This window comes from Macaca mulatta, chromosome 6 (assembly GCF_049350105.2).
Source record: "Macaca mulatta isolate MMU2019108-1 chromosome 6, T2T-MMU8v2.0, whole genome shotgun sequence".
Taxonomy (NCBI): Eukaryota; Metazoa; Chordata; class Mammalia; order Primates; family Cercopithecidae; genus Macaca; species Macaca mulatta.
In genome coordinates, this window is record NC_133411.1 from 132024251 (window position 1) to 132043638 (window position 19388).

At 38.5% G+C, this 19388-nt stretch overlaps 1 long non-coding RNA gene across 1 annotated transcript; it reads left to right on the forward strand.

Annotated features, from left to right (window-relative positions):
- Positions 1-1985: 1985 nt before the first annotated feature.
- LOC114678891 (uncharacterized) lies at positions 1986-18115 on the forward strand. The gene is made up of 3 exons (XR_003730522.2): positions 1986-2172; positions 3764-4019; positions 18051-18115. It is a non-coding gene; the product is annotated as an uncharacterized LOC114678891 (long non-coding RNA).
- Positions 18116-19388: the final 1273 nt, after the last annotated feature.

Consider the following 19388-nt stretch of genomic DNA (forward strand, 5'->3'; position numbering starts at 1 on the left):
ACTATTTATTACTGCTTCTGTTGTCACTCATTGTTGGTCTATTCAGGTTTTCCATTCCTTCACAATTCAGTCTTGGTAGGTCATAGATGTCCAGGAATTTATCCATTTCTTCTAAGTTTTCCAACTTGTTGGCATATAGTTGTTCGTAATAGTCTGTAGAATTCTTTGTATTCCTTTATATCAGTTGTAATTTCTCCTTTTTAATTTCTGATGTTATTTGGGTCTTCTCTTTCTTTTCTTTTTTTTTTTTTTTTTTTAGTCTAATTAAATGTCAATTTTATCTTTTCAAAAAACCAACTTCTGGGTTTGGTTTGTTCTTGCTTTTCTAGTTCTTTAAGATGCATTATTAGGTTGTTTATTTGAGCCTTTCTACTTTCTACTAGGCATTTATTGATTAAAAAAAAAAAAACCAAAAAATTCCCTTTTAGCGCTGCTTTTGCTATATCCTATAGGTTTTGGTATGTTGTGTTTCCATCTCATTTGTTTCAAGACATTTTTAAATTTCCTTCTTAATTTCTTCATCAACCCATTGATTGTTCAGGAGCACGTTGTTTAATTTCCATGTGTTTTTATAGTTTCCAAAGTTTGTCTTGTTACTGATTTCCAGTTTTTTCCCATTGTGGTCAAAAGAGATTCATGATGTGATCTCAAGTTTTTTGAATTTGTTGAGACTTGTTTCGTGGCCTAACATATGATCTATCCTGGAGAATGTTCCACATGCTCATAAGAAGATTGTATATTCTGCAGCACTTGGATGAAATGTTCTGTAAACATCACTTAGGTCCATTTGGTCTAGAGTGTAGTTTAACTCTGATGTTTCTTTGCTAATTTTCTGTCTGGATGATCTGTTCATTACTAAAAGTGAGATGTTGAAGTCCTCTACTATTATTGTATTACAGTCTATCTCTCCTTTAGATCCATTAATATTTGCCTTATGTATTTGGCTATTCCAGTATTGTATGTGTGTGTGTATAAAATTGTTAAGCCCACTTACTGAATTGACCCATATATCATTATACAGTGGCCTTCTTTGCCTCTTTTTATGGCTTTTGACTTGAAGTCTACTTTATCTGCTATGAGTTTAGCCACTCCTGCTCTTTTTTGGTTTCCATTTTCATGGAATATCTTTTTCCATCCCTTCACTTTCAATCTATGTGTGTCTTTATAGGCAAAGCAAGTTTCTTTTAGGCAGCATATAATTAGGTCTTGTTTCTTTATCCATTCAGCCACTCCGTCTTTTTATTGGAGAAATTTATTTATTTACATTTAGTGCTATTATTGATAGGTGAGGATTTACTACTGCCATTTTGTTACTTGTATTTTGGCTGATTTGTAACTCCTTTCCTCATTTCTTCTCTTGTGGTTAGGTGATTTTCCTGGTAGTGTGTTTTCATTTCTTGCCTTTTATTTTCAGGCATCAATTATAGGTTTTTACTTTGTGGTTACCATGAGGCTTACAAAAAATATCTTATAACAAGTTATATTAAATAGATGACAAATTTGATCACAAGGAAAAAAAACAAACAGAAAAAGCTATAAAACTCTACACCTTAACTCCGTCTTCCCCTTGTACTCCCTGCACCTCTTTGATAAGGTCAGTACTCCCTGTACTTCTTTGATAAGGTCAGTACTCCCTGAACCTCTTTTATAAGGTCATTGATCCTACTCAAGAGACAGTTGCCCTCATGACTTATCACATCTTAAGGGCCCCACCTCTTAATATTATCACATTGGTGATTAAGTTTCAATACATGAATTTTTGGGGGACACATTCAGACCATAGCAATCACTGAATGTTTAATTGTTTTAGCTCTGAATTTACCCATGTGGTAGATTGTTTAATGACCCCAAATCCCCTCCCTTACCTCCCAATTCCAGTATTCACTCCTCTTTATAATATGTCTTTGCTTCACATCCATCTAGAGGTGGCGTCCATTTCTCCATCCCCTTGAATTTTGGTTGACTTTGTTTGCTTTTATCAATAGAATGTGATGGAAGTGAGGTTGTTTGAGTTCCTGAGCCTAGGTATCAAGTAGCCTTGAAAGTACTGCTTTCACCTTTTGGAACACTGCTCAGAGCTGCCATGTAAGGAAACTAATCTAGTCTACAGGAGACTGGAAAGCCACATGGAGAAAAATCGAGGCACCCCAGCCAGCACCAACTGCCAGACATGTAAGTAAGGCCATCTGAGCCCTCCAGCCAAATAATCATCCATCTGCATGGAGCTACTTGAGAAAGCATGGGCAAAACCAGCAGAGAAATTGCCCGGCCAATTCACAGAAGTATGAGAAATGATAAACTGTTGCTGTTTTAAGACACTAAGTTTTGGGATGATTTGTTACATAGTAATAGATAGCTGATACAGCCTGTCATAATCTTTTAACCTGTAATTATATACAGGAGCTTATTTGCGTAAGGAAACCTTTTACAATTCCTCTGCATTCTTGCATTGTTCCTCATGCAGAGAAATTCTCTCTGTAATGAATGTTATTATTCGCCTGCCTAATAAAAGAACACCCTGAACTTCCAAGGTTAGTAGAGGAAGGAGAATCTCATATGGGGAGTGCTATTTCTCCCTTTCTTCTCATCACCATCACCACCCTGGCATGGATATAAACCCAGCTCCAGGTGAAGTTGGACCTACCAAAGACTTGGGAGTAAGTGAAAGGAGAAAATACACACACACACGCACACACACATGCACACACACATAAACACACACACACAGTACCATATTAGTATTCCCCAGAGAAACAGAACCAATGGGAGGTGTGTGTGTGTGTGTGTATGTGTGTTGTGTGTGTGTGTGTGTAGAGAAAGAGAGAGGGAGAGAGATTATGAGGAATTGGCTCACCTGATTATGGAGACTGAGAATTTCCATAATCTGCCATCTGTAAGCTGGAAACCCAGGAAAGCAGGTGGTGTAATTAAGTCCAAGTCTGAAGACAAGGAGACAATGACATAAGTCCCAGTCTGAGGGCAAGAGATGAGATGTTCTAGCTCAAGTAGCAAGGTAGGAAAAAGGGGTTAACTTCCTCCTTACTCCACCTTTTATTTTCTTCAGGCCCTCAACAGATGGGGTGACACCCACCCACACTGGGAATGGCAATCATCTTTACTAAGTTCACCAATTCAAATGCTGCTGTCATCTGCAACACCCTCACAGAGCCACCCTGAAAAAATGTTTACTATGGATACCATGGCTCACTCAAACTGACACTTAAATTAACACATGTATCATTATACACTATAGTAACCATTATATATCATTATATATCATTATACTATAATGTAATACATAAAAGTGTGTCATACACACATATATAAAACCCAAGGTCACATAACTAGTAAAGAGAGGAACTAGGATTCAAACCCAGCAGTCTGACTTCAGAGTCTGTGCTATTAACAATTGCACTCCACTGCCAAAAAGAGTCATATGTGTGACTTCTAGGTGTGGCTATTCTAGGAGCCCCCAGGTACCAATCCATTGTAATGGGATTTTCTGCTGCACTGCCTCGTTATCTAACTGCAGCCTGTCTCCTTGGGCCAGACGCTGTTCTACCTCCATTACCTAGGGACACCCTCTTGTCTAAAAGTTTAGAGTCCAGGCCCAAGGGTGGCAGCTCCTTCATCCCAGATATGTAATATGGGGATTCCCCTTCCCCTTAGGGTGTGGCAGATACTGTAAATTACCTTTCTAATTTCATTTAGATTTTAGCACCTTTTCTAATTTCATTTAAATTTTCCTTCTTGTACTATGCAGGCTGGAATGCTACAACTACATTCTTCAAGACTCCCTTGTAGCTAGTTTCTGCATGTAACCTAGCTATTGCCAAGAAGACACATTGCTTGAGACTAGGAGGCAGAGATGCTAAATGTGAATGATAGCTCCACAGAGAGAGAGAGATCAGATCTTGCAAAGTGCAGTAAACAAGGCACTTGGATATCCTGGGACAGCTGCTCTGGGGATTTTGGATTCCAAAGCCCAGTTCTCTGGTCTTTCCAGAAATTCTTACAAGGTACGTACTACTGTTTAATGAATTATTCTCTGCTTAAACTAGATAACATGGATTCGGCTGTCTACAGTCAAAAATCCTGACAAATATAGGATAATACTGCACCCCCAACCACAGGAGTGGCTCCTACAAATGAAGCACATTGGAATACAGTAGTAGCCTGACTTCCATATGAGTAATCTCAAGGTTTCCCTTTGTTTCCAATTTCACTTGTAGGCTCCAATGTAAGAGTGGAAAGGCAGAGGTCATGATGGAGAGAATAGGAGTGAGCCCATAAAACCTGGTTTGGCTGGGTGCGGTGGCTCGCACCTGTAATCCTGGCACTTTGGGAGGCTGAGGCAGGCAGATCACGAGGTCAGGAGATCAAGACCATCCTGGCTAACACGGTGAAACCCTGTCTCTACTAAAAATACAAAACATTAGCCGGACATGGTGGCACGTCCCTGTAATCCCAGCTACTTGGGAGGCTGAGGCAGGAGAATCTCTTGAACCCAGGAGGTGGAGGTTGCAGTGAGCTGAGATCACACCACTGCACTCCAGCCTGGTGACAGAGCAAGACTCCATCTCAAAAACAAACAAACAAACAAAAAACCTGGTTCAATTATCAAATATTGAGTCAGGGATAGGCTGAGCCAGCAACAAAATCTACCCACAGGGACTTCAGGCCTCAGCAGTATGAACAAGGGAATCTACATTTGAAGATCAAGATCAAGTTGGTTGGATAAGTAAAGCCAGGACGCCAGGTCTAAATTGAGTTCCATGAACAGTATATGGCCAAGTCAGAAACCCTTTATGAAGACCCCTAGCCCCAACCATAGGTGTGCATGTTCTCATCTTAGTGGAACAATATATAGGACACGAGGACATGTCTTCACATTTAATTGGTGACCTTTGCCCCTGTGGTATGAGAAAATGGTATCTCCTACTCAAATATCGGAGAGATAATTTGGTTTAAAATGTAAACGAGTCAGAGTTAATTTGTCTCAGTCAGCCAACATGCCATAAAAATATTTTAATTCCAAGTATTTTCATAGTTTATCTTATATGTAAGATAAAGTAGAGCCAAAAGAAAGATGCAAAATCAAACCAAAGTTAAATTATTGCTTCTGATGGGACAAACCCTGTCCAGGAGAACTGTGGGGTCTTTCTTTGATTGTCAGGTAGATTAGGGAATTTTTAGAGGAGACCAATCCTTTTGGGGCAAGGGAAGATGCAGTTGCAAAATACTGCTTGCTGGTTCTTTGGGAAAAAATAATAATAATAACAAAATTGATAGACCACTAGCTAGATTAACCAAGAAAAGAGGAAAGGAGATCCAACTAAGTTAAATTAGAAATGAAACTGGAAACATTACAACCAACACCATAGAAATGCAAAAGATCATTTGAGATTACTATGACACCTTTATGCACACAAACTAGAAAACGTAGAGGAAACTGATAAATTCCTAGGGCAATACAACCCTCCTAGATTAAATCAGGAAGAAATAGAAACTTCGAACAGACCAACAACAAGCAGTGAGATTGAATTAGTAATTTTAAAATTGCCAACAAAAGAAAGTCCAGAACCAGATGGAATCACAGCTGAATTCTACTGGACTTTCAAAGAAGATTTGGTCCCAATCCTACTGAAACTATTCCAAAGGATTGAGAGAGAGGAAACCCTCCTTAAATCATTCAATAAAGCTAATATCACCCTGATACCAAAGGCAGGAAAGTACACAACAAAAACGGAAAACTACAGACCAATTTTCCTGATGAACATAGATGCAAAAATCCTCAACAAAATACTAGCTAACTGAATCCAACAGCACATCAAAGAGAATTCATCATGATCGAGTTTCAGCACAGGGATGCAGGGATAGTTTAATATATGCAAGTCAATAAATGAGATTTATCACATAAACAGAATTAAAGACAAAAAACCATATGATCCCCTCAATAGATGCAGAAAACGCATTTGAAAAAAAATCAATATCCCTTTAGATAAAAACTCTCAACAACCTAAGCATAGAAGGGGCCTACCTCAAAATAGTAGGAGCCATATATGATAAACCCACAGCCAACATCATACTGAATGGGAAAAAGTTGAAAGCATTCCTCCTGAGAACAGTAATGAGACAAGGATGCCCACTTTCACCCCTCCTATTCAACATAGTTCTGGAAGTCCTAGCCAGAGCAATTAGGCAAGAGAAAGAAATAAAGGGCATCCAAATTGGAAGAGAGGAAGTCAAACTACCACTGTTTGCAGATGATATGATTATATAACTATAAAATCCTAAAGACTCCTCAGAAAAGACTCTTAGATTTGATAAATGAGTTCAGTAAAGTCTCAGGTTACAAAATTGATGTATACAAATCAGCAGCACTGCTATTCACCAACAACAACCAAGCTGACAATCAAAATAAAAACTAAATCCCTTTTACAATAGCTGCAATAAAATAAAATAAAATACTTAGGAATATACCTAACCAAAGAGGTGAAGTATCTCTACAGGGAGAACTATAAAACACTGCTGAAAGAAATCATAGATTACACAAACAAATGAAAATGCATCCCATGTTCATGGATTGAAAGATTCAGTGTTGTGAAAATGACCATACTACCCAAAGCAATCTACATATTCAATGAAATTATCATCAAAATATCAACGTTTTCATGAAGTTAGAAAAAACAACCCTAAAATTCATATGGAACCAAAAAAGAGCCCACATAGCCAAAGCAATCCTAAGCAAAAAGAACAAATCTGGACACATCACATTGCTGGACTTCAAATTCTACCACAAGACTGTAGTTACCAAAGTTATGCCAGCATGATCTTCCACAAAGCATACAAAAATATACACTGGGGAATGGACACCCTATTTAATAATTAGTGTTGGGAAAACTGGCAAGTCACATAGAGAAGAATTGAAACTGAATCTGTATCTCTTGCCTTATGCAAAAATCAACTCAAGATGGATCAAAGACTAAAATAAGAGCTGAAACTATAAAAACTCTAGAAGACAACATTGAAAAAAAACTTCTAGACATTGGCTTAAGCAAAGAATTCATGCCTAAGATCCCAAAAGCAAATGCAACAAACACAAAAATAAATAAATGGGACCTAATTAAACTAAAACTCTTCTGCAGAGCAAAAGAAATAATCACCAGAACAAACAGACAACCCACAGAATGGGAGAAAATATTTGCAAACTATGTGTCTGACTGATATCCAGAACCTACAAGAAACTCAAATCAGCATGAAAAAAACCAATAATCTCATCAAAAAGTGGACAAAGGACATAGACATTTCTCAAAATAAGATATACAAATGGCCAAAAAACATGAAAAAATGCTCAATGTCACTAATCATCAGGGAAATGCAAATTAAAACCGTAATGAGGTACCACCTTACTCCTGTAAGAATGGCTATTATTAGGCCAGGTGCGGTGGCTCATGTCTGTAATCCCAGCACTTTGGGAGGCTGAGGCGGGTGGATCCCTTAAGGTCAGGAGTTCGAGACTAGCCTGGCCAACATGGGGAAACCCTGTCTCTCCTAAAAATACAAACATTAGCCAGGCGTGGTGGCAGATGCCTGAAATCCCAGCTACTTGGGAGGCTAAGGCAGGAGAATCACTTGAACCTGGGAGGCAGAGGTTGCAGTGAGCCAAGATTCCACCATTGCACTCCAGCCTGGGTGACAGAGTGAGGCTCTGTCTCAAAAAAAAAAAAAAAAAAAAAAAAAAAAAAAAAAAAAAAAAAGATTGGCTATTATTAAAAAGTCAGAAAACAATAGATGGCATGGATGTGGGGAAAGGGGAACACTTGTACACTGCTGGTGGGAATGTAAATTAGTGCAACCTCTATGGAAAACAGTATGGAGATTCCTTAAAGAGCAAAAAGTTGATCTACCGTTCAATCTGAGATTCCCATGGCTGGGTATCTACCAAAGGAAAAGAAGTCATATGAGAAAGACACTTGCACACATGTTTATAGCAGCATAATTCACAAATGTAAAGATGTGAAACCAACCTAAGTGCCCATCAACAAATGAGTGGATAAAGAAAATGTGGTGTATATACACCATGGAATACTACTCAGCCATGAAAAGGAACAAAATAATGTATTTTTCAGCAACTTGGATGGAGCTGGAGGTCATTATTCTAAGTGAAGTAACACCAGAGTGGAAAAGCAAAAACCATATGCTGTCACTTATAAGTGAGAGCTAAGCTTTGAGCTCACAAAGGCATATCATACAGAGTGATATAATGGACTTTAAAGACTCAGAAGAGGGAGGGTGGGATGGGAGATAGGGATAAAAAAAACAAGTCCAGGCAGTTCACCATTGAAGAAGGGTCTCTTCATGTCATGACTGTTATATCATGCTGCATATCCCTAAAGGCAGAATGCCCAAACTTGGAGAATTTTATTCCCTGGAGTTTCCTCTTTTTCCTCTTTGTCCATAACATGAATCAATAATAAGCTTCTTAAGACTGCTCTTGTATTAGATAATCATTTTTATTCTACAAAATTGTTGGAACTTACATCATCCGCAACAAATTAAAATTCTTTTTCTTCCCTCCCTTGTTTTTCAACCCTTTCTTCCTTTTAAAATTCATAACCTCTGGTCATTACTTTGTGGTTTTATCTGACATAAAACCACTTTAGCTGACTAAGGTGATTACTTGTGAAAGTACCATAATTATCTTTATTACATATTCCTGAGTTACATGCTTTACATAATTAGCACAAATATCTATAATAGAATAGAAAAAACACAATAGAGCGTCCTAGATAACATGGAAGATTGAACCTATTTGTCTGATTTTGCTCCCTCCTGAAACCCTACAAAAACTATAGCAGAGAGATTTAAAGTGAAAGGTAAACTCATCAGGGCAGAGTGGACAAAACAAGAGATAAGAACAACATTTTGTAAATGAGAAAGCAGATGGACAGGAGGCATCTTAGCAAATGCAGGAAACCAAAATCTAAGCCTGCAGGGCAAAAAGCTGAGAACTAACATGATTTTGAAGCACAGTCCTCAAAAGGCTTGAGCAGTGGCAGCACCACTTGGTTTGAGCATAAAGGCTTCGTTTGAGGAGGAGGAGGGCTGGACCAGAAGGAAGAAGTTGGGTGGTGAAGAGCAAAATACAGAGGCTCAAATGACAGCTGTTGAGGGAGTGAGCAGGCCCTTCTGCCGGCTGCCCACTCCACCCTGGGAACTGGCCCCTCAGCCCAGGAGCTTTATTTCCTGCAGAGGGTGAACTGATTATACCCGGACTGGGAAATGCCAGGCAGGGCTTTTTGGGGCTACCGTATTAAAACAAGGAAGTTAGGCAAATGTTTGTGCACTGGATGCTGAATCCTTTCTGTTTTTCCTCCCACTTGACTCTCCGAATACAGAAAGTTATTTTTTTTCCTTCTAGGCAGGAAGAGAGAACAGTAGCCCAGCTGGGAATTGACCAGCCCTAGAAAAAAGACCTAAAGATACTGACGGATGCTAAAAGGTGCCCCAAAATAACCCAGCCAGATAATTCTTCAATTAAGTTCATCATGGATAAACTCAAAGCAAACGTCTCAAAACTTCCAATCAGCTATCCAGCTCCCCGTAATAAACATAAGCAGACAGCCAAAGATTGCCAGGCATGTAGGGGTGTCACTAACCAAGAAGACAGAGGTGAAAATGAACCAACAGAAAGAAAAGCAATTTGGAGAAATCAGAAGCAATGCAGAAAGAAGAAAACTAAATGAAACAAAACCCCAAAAAGGTCATTAATATTTACAGGATGTTAAGAGAAGATACTACATTTAGATAACAAATGTTATTAACCAAAAAACAAAACAAAAACATAAGAAGCTTCAAAGAACAAAAATTAATTTTTAGAAATTAAAAGCATAATAGCAAAAATGTTGTGGTTGGAATGTGAAATACTGAAAAAGAAAGTTGAATAAATCTTTCAGAAAGTAGAGAAAAAAGGCAAATGGAAAATACAAGATAAAAGATAATAAAATTATATAACTAGTACTGAAGTTCCAATAATAGCAGTTTTTCTTTCTTCTTTTCTTTTTTACAAAGAGAACATAGAAAACGGAGTGGAAGAAAGTATAAGAAAGTACTTTTAAAAAAATCTCAGAACTGAAGAATATGACTTGACTTAATTGGCCCATGAGGTGTCAAGCATCATGAATTAAAGTGACCCGCACCAAAACATATCAATTTAAAATTTTGAAATAAGGAAAAGATTCTCTAAGTTACAAAAAAGGATAAACAAAACAGGTCACATACAAATGATCAAGGGTCAGAATGGTTTCAGACTTCTCAACTGCATCACCAGAAGCTAAGAGACAGTGGTGGAATCACACCAAATTCTGAAGGAATTATTCCCAGCCTACAATTCATTACTAGTCATGATATCTATCTAGTATAGAAAAAAAGACATTTTTCAGACTTGAAAGTTCTAAAAACTATTACCTCCCCTGCACCTTTTCCTAGGAAGCTTCTGAAGGCTGTACCTTGCCAAAGCAAGGGAGTAAATAAACCAAGAAAGAGTAAGACACAGTATATGGCACCAGGAAGCTTGAACATGGGAGTATGGTAACAGGAATCCTTGGGATAATTGGGAACAGAATATCAGGGTAACAGTTACACAGCAGGAGAGGAGAGAAATCAGTCCTAACTGGAGCAGTGTGACTCAAGAGATAGCCTAGTGCTATTGTGCTTCCCTTTCCACCTCATAATGCTGTTAGAAGCTGTGTCCCACCAACACAAGAGAGTGCACCAAGCAAGAGGAAGACATGAGTCCCACGAGACAGAGAATCTAAACCCAGAGATGGGCAAAGGCAGTTCAGGGATGACAGCCAAATGAGGTCTCAAGATGGCAGCTGCCAGTAGGCGTGGTAGTAATAAGCTTAGACAGAAGGATAGAAGGAGAGTGGAGTCCTCTAGAAGGGCATCTTTAAAAAAAAATTATATATATCTATACATATAGAAATATATCTGATAGATTAGCTGGATGAGATTGGTCTGTGAATGAAATGTTTTAAAAGGTTTTTGGGAGATATAAGAACAATTGATAAGAAACTAGCAAAGAAAGTAAGCAAATGGAAAATCAAGGCAATTATTAACTTCAGGAAAAACAAAGGGTGTATGATGTTGAATATATTTAATCTAAAACTGTACCATGTACTGGGAGGATGAAGGAGGTGAAGCAGATGGATGATGGTGGAAGAAAATGAAATCCTCAGGCCAGGAACCATGGCTTACTTCTGTAATTCTAGCACTTTGGGAGGCTGAGGCCGGCGGATCACCTGAGGTCAGGAGTTCAAGACCAGCCTGGCCAACATGGTGAAGCTTATGTCTCCAAGCTGTCTCTACTAAAATAAAAAATTAGCCGGGCATTGTGGCACACACCTGTAATCTCAGCTACTAGAGAGGCTGAAGCAGGAGAATCTCTTAAACCCAGGAGGTGGAGGTTGCAGTGAGCTGAGATCACACCACTGCACTCCAGTCTGGGTGATAGAGCAAAACTGTCTCAAAAAGAAAAAGAAAATGAAATCCTCAACTCTCATACTAGAAAGTCAAGTGATACTGTCTAAAACAGAGGACAAAAAGACAGCACAATTTTATATTTAGTGTAACTATATAGTGTTTAGGAGTGAAGTATGATGTTTGCAGCTTACTTTTAAAGGATATACTGAATGCATGTGTGTATATAATTGTCTATATATATAAGGTAAAAAAATTTTTTATAACAAAAGTTATGGATAAGAACATACGACTTAGAAAAATTAACATGTGTAAATCCTACAAACAATACCTCAAAAGTGGTACTCTCTGAAGACAGAGACCAGGAGTGTAGTGAAAGGTGATTCAGGGATTGGTGTTTTTGTGAGAAGCCTTGTAGCTGTTACTGTTTTACTTTCTAAACTATGAACATGCTTCACTTAGATTGAAAACAAAATTTTATTTAAAGATGTAAAGAAAGGGGAATAAAGGACTCATGGTCCAGTTACATTCTACCAGTAACTACTTACATAACCCTGGGCAAATACTTAACCATAAAGGATAACAGAGTTCTGGACTATTGTATGAAGAAAGTTCAATGATTTCAAGTTAAAATCATTGATTCTCTGATAAGACACAGGCTTATTTAGTTTTTCAAACTTTGTCTTTTTTATTACTTTAAATTTATGTGTCTAAAAGTCCAAAACTATTTCCAGATTATCAAATTGCACTGACTAGAAAGGTAATTTTCAGTGAGGATAACTTTAGCTGTTTATTTCACAAAAATTTGCACGTGTACTCAGATTTATCTTCCTCACCACTCAACAAGAAAACCTGGTCTTCTAGATTCCTAGGCTCTAACATGGAAAAAAAATATGGAGCACGTGGAACAAAAATAGCTCGAATGTAGGATCACTTGGGGAATAATTTGGACTTACACAGTTACACGAAAAATCTCCAAAGTCATATTCGCCAGAATTACATCCAAGAACAACGTTTTATTTAGCAACTAACTGAGATGAATAGCAGCTTCAGTAGCTCTAAGCAAAGGCTCTATTCATCAAATTTAAGGACACAGGCAAAGGAAATTGATTCATTTCTGGACCTGATTGAGTTTCCACAGTTAGATGCATTGGAGGGAGACACGACCTGAATGCTCCAATTCTGTGGTTATTGCCTGCGTGTAATCTGGTCTGGAGCACCCCGCCCTTGTGTCCTCAAGTCCAGCCAGGCTCACCACATGGAAGAAACTCTTATCTCCATACTATTTTTGGGATAACCAATGAAATCTTTAACAAAACGTGTGATCCTTCAGCGAAAATACAGCTTTCCCTAGGAGACGCCCGTACATATGAAATAGGAGATGCATGAAATATTGGAACGTCTTATGAAGAGCAGGGCTCAGCTTGGTATCTTGCACTTTGTTGGTGCCCTGTCATGCTTGTTGACTCAAAGGCCTCTTGTTAAATGTATTGTTTGCCACTGTTATAGGATTTATTTTCACCTTCTTCCCCATAATCTTGAGAATCTAATTGGGAGCCAGAAGATTCTTCTCCTGTGGCATGTTCTCACCACCACTTTCATAGGTCTTTAGACCACTTGATCACTGGTTCAATGTCTCAACCAAACTGTTAGAGTCTAAGCTCTGTGAAGGCAGGGGCCAAGTCTGTCTCATTCACACTCCATAAGGCAAGGGCGATAGCGGGTGCTTAGAAAATACTTGTTAGAGGAGCATTCATCCACCCGGCAATCCAGGCTTGGTTCTGGTTTTCTATTCTCAACATTCAGGAGGCTTGTTTGATGTTGGGATGCTAGGTTCCTTAGTTAAGTCATTAACTTGGGTGTTTAAGCCTTGCCCTTAAATTAACTTGGGTGTTTAAGCCTCGCCCTTAAGGGCACTGGGATTGAGCCGCAATTTGACCAATTAGCAATGGGACCTCAGACAATTTACTTAAAGTCTGTGAGCCTTAGTATCTTCATCTCTAAAAAGGAGGTGATAATGACACCTTCTTCACAAAATTTTGGTGATAATTAAATAAGATTTTTATATTTATATATGTGCCAGAACCATATACATAGTGTCTAGGACAGAATCTAGCACATCATAAGTACTCAATAATGTTAGATCTTTTCTGTTTACTACCCAAGCTACTGATGCATATAATTTCTTGCACATAGTAATAAAGGGCTGAAAACTATTTTTAATAGTCCAAAAATAGAATTATTATATTTACTTATGATAATATTAACTAAAATGCTAAGTTCTTTTGGGAAATGTATTAACACATCCCATGCTTGCAAGCAATCTTTCTTGGTGCATACACATCTTAGATTAATTAAAAATAGGAAAATGAACTAGTTATATATGTAACTTGGTATATAAAAACCCTGATATGTAGTTCATGAAGTGTCCTTGGTTACTTAGGATTCCAAGAAGTCCTTTTTTAAATTTTTTATTTTATTTAGATTTGGAGGTACATGTGCATGTTTGTTATATGGATGCATTACATACTGGTGGTGATTCTAGGGGGCCCATTACCCAAATAGTGAACATTGTACCCAAGAGATAATTTTTCAACCCTCACCCTCCTTGGTTATTTTCAACCATCTGTTTTGATCCTGGCTTCCAACTCCAGAATCGTGATGGGTTTACAGAATTTTGGGGACTGATGTGTTTGCTGCTGAACAATTGTAGTGTGTTTAGTAATAAAACAGAACCAGTATCATAACAATAACATTACATATTCTGAATGGACTGACCTATTATAATTTTGCCTGAAACTCATGACAATTGCATATGTTTAGTCTGTGTTAGAGAATTTTATTGCTAATTACCAAATAGTACAAAATGAATAATTTTTACCAAAAAAAAAAAAAAAAAAAACTTGCCGGGTGCAGTAAGGCTTTGATTATTAGATGGCAAGAATGTTACAGTGGCATGAAATGACTATGACATTATCAAGAAAAATGGATTTATATTTAAATAGTCTAGACTATTTGTCAAATCCTATAAAACCCTCAACTGTCTTGTATTTTACCCTAAAAAATATTTCAAGAAATTATCAGCTAGCATACTTTGGAGAGATAGTATAGAGATATAAAGTCAGAGAAGAGTAACTACTTACCAGTCTCATAAATATGCTATAAGACCCTAACTATTTCATCAGACTTTACTTCTTTACAATCAAATTTATTTGAGACTGCTTATGTTATTCAAGAAACAGAGAGAGAAAGAGAAACTTGATCTTTTGTTAGTATTTCCTAACTAAACATTAAACCATTGCAACCATGGAGTAAGCCCTATTTATGTTTTCTTAAACTAAAGATGTTTTAATATCCCCCCATATTTTTATCATTACTTTGTTGAAAATATTGTGAAAACCTGCTGTATTAGTCCATTTTCATGCTGCTGATAAAGACATACCTGAGACTGGGCAATTTACAAAAGAAAGAGCTTTATTGGACTTATGGTTTCACATGGCTGATGGGGGGCCTCACAATCATGGCAGAAGGCAAGAAGGAGCAAGTCAAATCTTCCATGGATGGCAGCAGGCAAAGAGAGCTTGTACAGGGGAACTCCTCTTTTTAAAACCATCAGATCTCACGAGACCCACTCACCATCACAAGAACAGCATGAGAAAAACTCACCCCCATAATTCAATCACCTCCTACTGGGTCCCACCCACAATACATGGGAATTGTGGGAGTTACATTTCAGGATGAGATTTGGGTGGGGACACAGCCAAACCATATCACCTGCTTCAAGGAGAACTTATACACCACAAATACTCATGTGTCACTTGTGACTGTTTGGCATATAAAATGACTCACATTTCTGTCACCTGTATGTAAAGAATTTATGATGTATGTTTTATCTTCCTTGCCTAAGGTCACTTCTACAATGAGACTTGACATTCTAGAGTAAATTTTGTAAATGCTGCCTTCTTGTCTGAATAAAAGTGATCTATTGTAATCCTTTTATTACAATATATAAATTAAAAATAGAAAGTTGTGGCTGGGTGTAGTGGCTCACGCCTGTAATCCCAGCACTTTGGGAGTCTGAGGCAGGAGGATTGCTTGAGTTTAGAAGTTTAAAACTAGCCTGGGCAACATAGCAAGACCCTGTTTCTACAGATATATATAAAACTAGACAGGTGTGGTGGTGCACATCTGTAGTCCCATCTACTTGGGAGGCTGAGGCAGGAAGATCACTTGAGCTCAGGAGTTTGAGGCTACAGTAAGCCATGATTGGGCCACTTCACTCCAGCCTGGGTGACAGAATGAGGTCATGTTTCCAGAAAAAATGAACAAAATAGACAGTTGTGGGTACACTTACCACAACTTGGATCTTGTAAAAGTACGAAAGGGAGCTTTCAGTTTTCTTACTGAGTATACATTTTAATGACTCAATAATGATAATATCTAGCATTTTATATCACTTTTACATGACATAAATATACAAAATATACATAAATATACCAAACAATATCTCATCTTGTTCCTACAATAATCATATGAAGCAGGTGGTACAAATATTATTAGTCTTGCTTTGCAGATGAGGAAACTGAGACTTGGAATTTAAATTTCTTGCCCATAGTGAAGTGGCTAATAAGCACTAAAGTCAGGACTCAATCTCTGGTCCTCTTACTCCTAGTTCTGTAATTTTCCCCCTTTTTAAAAAGACTGAGATGACATTCACATAACATAAAATTAACAACTGTAAAGTGTACAATCCAGTGACATTTAGTATATTCACAATATTGTGCATTCACGACCTCTATCTAGCTCCAAAACATTTTCATCATCCCTAAAGAAAACTGCATGCTCATTAAATAGTCATCTCCCCATCCCTTTTCTCTGGCCCCTGGTACTCACAAATCTGCTTTCTGTTTCTGTGGTTTTGCCTTTTCTGGATATTTCATAAAAATGGAATTATACAATATGTGACCTTTTGCATCCGGATTCCTTTACTTAGCATAAGGTTTTCAAGGCTCATCTTCACGGTAGCATGTATCAGTACTTCATTTCTTTTTATGAGTGAGTAATATTCTATTTTATACATATGTACATATCACACTTTCTTTGTCCAGTGATGAACATTTGGATTGTTTCTAGTTTTTGGTTATTGTCAAGAGTGCTGCTATGAACATTCATATACAAATATTTGAGTGCCTGTTTTTTGTTCTTTTGGGTATAGTCCTGGGGTGAGGTTTCTGAGTCATATGGTAATTCTATCTTTAACTTTTTGAGGGACCACTAGCCTATATTCTATAGTAGCGACACCATTTTACATTCCCACCAGAAATGGATAAGGGTTCCAATTTCTCTAATGCTCACCAACTTGTTACTTTGCATTTTGTGTGTTTAAAAAAATTATAGCCATCCTAGTGCTTGTGAAGTTCTACCTCATTGCACTGTAGTTTTGATTTGCATTTCCCTGGTGACTAATGTTGATCATCTTCTCATGTGCTTGTTGGCCATGTGTGTATCTTCTTTGGGGAAAAATGTCTGTTTAAGCCCTTTGCTCATTTTTTAGTTGGGTTGCTGTATTTCTGTTTTTTTTTAAAAGAAATTATATTTTCTCCTCCTAAAATTCTACAGTGTGCCTTTGGAAAATTTACCTCCTTGCTCCATAACGATGGTTATGTAAGAAAAATGTAGTTATCACATTCTTGAGATTCTTTGATATTGTAGACCTGTGTTTGTGTGTGTGTGTGTGTGTGTGTGTGTGTGTGTGTGTCTGTGTGTGGTGTGGTGGGAAGTTATACTTACCTATGAGTACATATAGAAATTACCACAGGAGGTGAGTTCCACAGGCGGAGTTGATAACCTAAGATGCAAAGGGTGAGATTATCCATTTGTCCATCATGGTGGTGCTGTCCTTAGGCTGGGGAAGTCGCTCAGATGAAAAGCCAGGCTGAATGGCAGGGACAATGGCAGGTGTGAGAATGTGGGCTCTATTTTACTTGGGCCAGGAGGAAGAGGCATTGTCTGGTGTGCTGCCCTGTGTCAGAGAATACCGTGGCACCTGCTTTGGAGTAAAAGGTAAGATTCAGGTGTCAGTGCGATTGAGAGTAAGGGAGAAAGCCAGACACACTACTAGCTGGAACAGCCTCCTTGGCCAGAGAGTATGATCTTGGGCCAGACAATTCTCTAAGGAAGTCTTAATAATTTGTATTGTGTTTGTATTTTGAGGAACAATTTCCTTTTTGTCTGTCTTGGCACTGAGTACTGCTCTTTGTGAAAACACCAGTCTGTCTCAGGTATGCTAGGGAGAATACAGCAAAGGGTTCTGGGCAATATTTGGTCTTGAGGAGGCAGGATGCTCCCAGAGCCAAGTGAGGGGGTGGCTACAGTGGAAATAAGGATGAGAAGACACCAGAGGAAGGAAGAGATTTCCTCTGAGACCCTCCCTGACATCCTTTATGTTTGGCCCTCAAAAGGTTGGATGTTCTTTTGCAAATGTGACTGGACAATACTTTGAGATGCTAATTTACAGACTTTTCTCTTCCCGTATTTCCCCTCTTTGCCTCCTTCCTTTCAATCAGATAGTTGGCAGTCATCCATAATCTCAGGAGAAGACGGCAAACTGGCTAAAAATCAAAAGCACATGGTAAGTTACTTGTTTTGTGCTCTAAATGACTAAATCTTTAGGGACACAATAGATTCTGGGTTTGAACAAAATGTTTGGGAGAGGGAGGAGCGTTCCTCTAAATGTGAAAAATATTTTCCTGGGTCAGGGTGGGGGAGAATTAAGGAGGTAAATGGGTATGAATGCATACAGAAGTGGGGGTCCAAAAGGGTCCTTCACCATGCTTTCCAGCAGAGCCTGGATGCAGTGAGGCCCCAGGGAGTGAACGGGTGTGTGGGAGGTGCAAGGACAAATGGTCCCCCCAAAATGTTCACGTTCTAATTCTCAGAACTATGTTACCTTGTGTGGCAAAAAGAGACTTTATAGGTGTGATTATGTGAAAGATCTTGAGGTGGGGAAGTATCCTGGAATACCCAGATGGAACTGATGTGATCTCAAAGCCCCTTATAAGAGGGAGGCGGGAGAGCAGAATCAGCGAAGGAGTTGTGATGATGCTGCGCTGCTGGCTTGAGGGGTTCCAGCCAAGGAGTGCAGGTGGCCTATAGAGGGTGGGAAAAGCAAGTTAAACAGATTCTCCTCTAGAGCTTCTAGAAGGAACCAGCCCTGCTGACACCTTAATTTTAGCCCATCGGACTCATAAAGGAAGTAATCGTTCTTGCACAATGAGCTTGGGGGCTGAAATTCCTACTCTCTACACACCAATGTTTTCACTTCTGCTTCAGGGGAGGGCATCCACTGTGGGCCACATGCTTTATACATGCTTGTTCTAGTTCATCTTCACAACCCAATGATGTAAATATCCCCACTATCAATTTAATTTATTCCTGAAAATGTGCCAGATAGAGGATTATTGGAATGGGCTTGTTCAAAAATAAACTGCAATCAATTTGTTCCAATTACCACCAAACATCTTTCTTTCTTTTTTTTTTCTTTTTTTTTTTTTTGACGGAGTCTCACTCTGTCGCCCAGGCTGGAGTGCAGTGGCATGATCTTGGCTCACTGCAACCTCCACCTCCTGGGTTCAAGTGATTCTCCTGTCTAAGCCTCCTGAGTGGCTGGGATTACAGGTGCTCACCTCCACGCCTGGCTAATTTTTTTGTATTTTAGTAGTGATGGGGTTTCACCATGTTTGTCAGGCTGGTCTTAACTCCTGACCTCAAATGATCCACCCGCCTCAGCCTCCCAAAGTGTGAGCTACATTTTTCTTCTACACTGTAGAGAATTGTAATGCAGACTAACAACATGCATGTATGTTAAAGATACACAACATATGCAAATGACACAAACAAAATGC